Raw genomic sequence first — 5,330 nt, 5'->3', positions numbered from 1 at the left:
TTTTATATTATAATTATTAAAGATATAATTATTAATATTATTTTTTTTATTAACTTAAATTTTTAGAATGAATGATTTATGATGACAGTAATTTTCAATTCCCATCGATAGTTCTTCTTAAATTTTTATTATTGGTGGTTTGGTTTATATGTTTTTATTCACATGGGAAGAGATCTCTCCTCCTAACCTTATATTTAATTACTGATTTTCATATTTAATTTACATGCTATAATTAGAAAAATTCGAATGTTAGTTGTTAAATTTAAAGAAAAAGAAAAAAATATATCAAAGTGTGACACAAATGGCGGGCTTGATGATGAAAGTAGTGGTGTGAACTCAATGAAAGATTATGATTGGGAAAAATTATAAAGTAACCATTAATGGTACCTCCCAACCTTAGAATGTGGTATGCTAGGTAGAAAAAGCTTATTCCTTCAAGTTTATTTATATATGTACATTGATGTAACGTTTACCAAGATATAACAATTATTAAAGTGTCTTTCTTATAGCTGAGTGCACCACCTGAAGTCCAAGCATTAAGGAACTAATGATTTTTAGGGCTGTCAAACGGGCTAGTCTGGCCTATTTAGATCCGACCTGTTAAACTTGTGGGTTAAATGGGCTGGTTCCTTTAAACTTGCTTTATTTGCAGGTCAGAATTTTTTAGTCCGGACCATTTATGGTCAGTCCAATGGGTTAGGGTCAGTCCGTTTATTATTTTATTTTATTTTTTAAAAAATATTTTGACAAAAAATACTACTTTTAGGTCAAAAATAATTTAAAAAATAATTTTTTTTAGTTGATGGGTCGAATTTTCGAGTCGGAACAGAAGAAATATTAGCTAAAAGTACTATTTTTTTTAAAAAATGTAAAAAAAATTTAAACGGGCCACCCGTTTAATTCACGGGCTAGCCCGTTTAACCCGTCATTTTTTTTTTAGTTAATCGAGTTCAGTCTATTTAGTCCTAAACGGGCTTAATTTTAGAAGGAAAGCCCGCCCATTTAAATTGATAAACAGACTGGTCTGATGGGTTTAGCCCATTTTAACGGCCCTAATGATTTTTCATCTACCATGCCATTTATATTTTTAGCCTATTTTTAAAATTAAAAAAAAATTGGTAAAATTTTAATTTTGTATATGCTTGTGTGTGGAAAGAGATCCATTTGTGAGAGATTCTTCTTGGTTAGGGTGTAAAAGATTCTAACATGGGTCCTCCCATTGCTGTTCATTACTTCATTATTATATATATCATGCCATGCAAATTGCATGCCACATTTGATTTTCCATTATAGAAAAAGCCACAAAATTTGGGAGAAAAAAGAACCCCACTTATGGAGTCGTTGACAAGTTATAAAAAATGAAGAACTCATATCTTTATAAATACGTGAATAATTTTAATTTGTAATTTTTTAAATCATTTGTAAATATTTGGGTTTTTTTTTTCCCTAAAGTCAAAAACCTTTCATGAGTTTCATCATAAAACTACTGCGGTTTCTTAAACAAAGTTAGTTGGATATTTTATAATATAATATAAATAACGGTTTTAAAAAAGAAAAAAAGTTCCGACTTTTTTATTTCTTACACAAGGGGCAAGGGCAATTTTTTCTTAATTTGATGGTCTTTTTTCTAGATAATTAATAATACTAGGTTAGCTTTGCTCCTGTGCTACTCTAATCTCAATAATAAAACAAAGTTTTCAATTTGATTTTACTTTTTCAAATTATTGTGGTATATATTTTTAAAAAATGTTATTTTTTTATTTTTTTACCAAAGATAGAAAAATTCAAACCCACGACCTCTTAGGTAAGTATAGAGAGACTATACCATTTAAGTTATAACTCATTGGCTTTTTAAAAAATGTTATGTACGTACTAAAATTAGCTATTATATATTTTTGTATATTGATAGATATTAATTCATATATTTTTTAACTAAATAATCAATCTACCAAAATAATCAAACACGCTATAGTAGAATAATAAAAAAAATCTATAATAATAAAATAATCAAATTTATTTCTAGTAATATAATGAGAATTTTTTAAGATGCTAAATACGCATTTTTATATGCAGTGACTAATTGATGATTAATTTTTAATATATACATAATATAATTACTATTTTTATTTAAAAAAAAGACAGAGTCAATTATTTCAAGAAGTCAACTTTAGATTTACTAATATTGGAACTGGATGTTTTTTTTATTAGGATTGCGATTGTGGCACGAAACATAATTTAGATTCATTGCTATTGAATTTAACTCAATTCAAAATTTTCAGATTATTAGTAACTACTTTTCCAAGAACACACAAGAGGTGATAAAAAGAATAAATTTTAATGAGCTTTTAGCATTTTTTTATAATTAATTACTAACAAATTTGCCAAAAACAGCTGCTTTATCAATTGTATATTTTCAATGATCAATCTATTCTAATGAAGTGTGTACTTTATTAATAGTGATTTTACATAATTTATTTTAGTTTCTTGTAGTTTCATTGTCTCTGTTTCACTGGGATTGTGGGCTTGTAGTGGTTGATGTCGTTGATGTCATCACTCATCACCTTTGGAGTCTTTTCCAAGCCCAAAGGAAAAAGAACTAATTGGGCCCCACTTAGTGCCAACTGAACTGGAATTTGGACTTACGTTCTTGCCCTTAATCATAACCTCTTCTTTTTACTCCATTCGGAATATCAATACCAATCTTTGTTTGATTCAAACATTAACAACCAAATTAAAATTTAATCAAAACAATAAAAATTAAAATAATATTTTATTTTTAATATTTGTTTTAAGAGTAAATTTTTTTTGTCCTTGTCTTTTTTTAATTTAGACAACTTATATTTTAATGATTAAAAAATGACTATTCGTCCCTTATTGTTTTGTTTAATTATATGCATGAACATTTCTATGAAAATCTTTAAAAAAAATAATAAAAAATATTTACATGTGACGTTAATTTGTATGATCTATTTTTCATCTTTTTTACATGAATGATATATAATTATTGGATTGTGACAGTTTATTATTTATACATTTATTAAATAGCATTACAAAGAATTATAACCATTTGATTGTGATATTATTTTAATAATTATGCAGAAACTAAAACAGTCTCAATCATATAATTATCATTCATATAGGACTGATAAATGTTAACTCATAAATTACGTCACACATAAATATTTTCTATCATCTTTTGTTAAAAAATTTCATAGAAGAATTCACACGGCTAATGATAAAAAAAGATAAGAGACAAATAAATTATCATTTTTTAATTATTAAAATACAAATTGTCTAAATTAAAATAAAATAGGAATCCAAAAGAGATTTTACTCTTAATTTAAAACATACCAAACAAAAGTGATGTTTTATTATCCTGCCCTAAATGAAATAAATATGTTTGCGTAAGTAATTACAAATATGTAGAAAGCAGCAAGATGCTGCTCTGGCTCTACCCCAGCTTCCAAGATGCTTTGCTTATCTCAATAATTAATGACAACCAAAGTGCTTTTTGTTTATGTAAGCAGTGAGAGAAATTAAAGTAGTGGCACTCATCTAATGACAACACTACTACTACTAAGTGCTAAACCCTTTTTTCGTTTTTGTTTCTATTTGGGGGTTTTTCATTTTGTGTGCGGACTTTGCCTTAGAATAGTGAAGTAGTGATGATCATAGATATTTATGATTCTTTCCCATGAGATGCTCACTATGTTCTAATTTCAAAAAATTTTCAAGTGTACTGGTATACCGGTATTTCAGTAATTTTTAACCGTTAATCTTAATTTTAAAAAGTATATATAATATATATAATTAAGATCAACGGTTAAAAATTACTGAAACACCGGTGTACCGGTATATTTGAAAACTTTCCAATTTCATATGGTTCATACTTTAACCAATTTGGTTCGGTGAGATGTCCACTCACTACTCGACCGGTTTAGCTTTTAGCAAGTATTGAAAATACAAATCTTAATTTATCTATGTAATAATTTATTGAGTAATGATAAATCTTTAAATAAAATACAAATTTACAACGGATCAATCTTTTACTTGTTAAGTCAAACTATGCCGTGAGAAATAAAAAAAATAACCATGGTTGATACTTTAGACTAAAGTCTAGTTTGGATAGACAGTTTAATTAAGTTATTTTTGAAAAAAATTAAATAATAAATATTTATATTAAACTTATTTTTTTTTTTGTGTTTAGTTTTTTAATCTTAAAAGTACTTATTTTAAAAGAAGAGTGATAAGAAAAACTTTTGATTATGAAAAAAATAATTTTTTTAATTTTTCCATAAACACTTAAATAGTTTTCTTAAAATTTACAATTTGGTTTTAAAATTTATACCAAACATTAATGTTATAACTTTTCATAAGTTAAAAAAAAAATACAAACGGACCCTAAATCTCCTTCATTGAATCAATTATATGAATTAATAAAGAGTTATGTTACGTGTATACTAAAATCAGCCACTAAAGTCAATCACTAGTATAAAATACATGCTGGAATATAAATACACATTGAAAATAAATGAAACCACACATGTATTTATACACAAATATATTGGTGAATGATTTTAGTGACTGACTTTAGTGTACAAATAGCATTTTTTATTAATAAATAACCTCATTGTATCCTCTATGTCTAACTATTGGACTATACCTCATTTGATTAGATACTATCTAATCCTAGCATATTCAAACCACTTAAATAAGATTTCACCAAATTTTTAACAATAGATATGTTTCAACTTATATATTCACCTATTCTTGTTACTTACTTAAATCATACATATTTATATTGCATTAAATTTAGATGAATGCTATCATGCCTTTGAAATTGTGCTTAACTTATTAAAAAAGACAAATAGATAATATTTAATAATTTTTAAATATTTTACTTTTTATTTTAAACATTTTATTTTTTACTTGTATATAACATAACTGGTTAGTGATGGCATTGTAATAAAATTTAGCCTTAACCTTAAAATGATGGCATATAATTATCTGAAAATAAAAATATTAGTAATGCTTTTTTGTCCAAAAAATTAAGAGCTAATAATCTATGCATACCATGATATCATATCATCAAGAGAAACACTCCTTGCAAAACTTGCAAATATAAGTGATGGAGTGAATGCAATGAACACAAGCTGCAAAAGGGTCAAGCAAAATAATGTAAAAGAAAATCAATGATAAAAAGAAGAAAAAAATACATCTTTTTCTGTATAATAGAAAATTATTCAATAAATTAAACGAGTATTTATTATTTATGAATTTTTTTTTTTGTGACTATTTATTATTTATGATTGATACATATATTTGACCAT

This window comes from Arachis ipaensis, chromosome B06, assembly GCF_000816755.2.
Source record: "Arachis ipaensis cultivar K30076 chromosome B06, Araip1.1, whole genome shotgun sequence".
Lineage (NCBI taxonomy): Eukaryota > Viridiplantae > Streptophyta > Magnoliopsida > Fabales > Fabaceae > Arachis > Arachis ipaensis.
The sequence above is the reverse complement of the archived record's forward strand: the minus strand, read 5'-3'. Positions refer to the sequence as shown.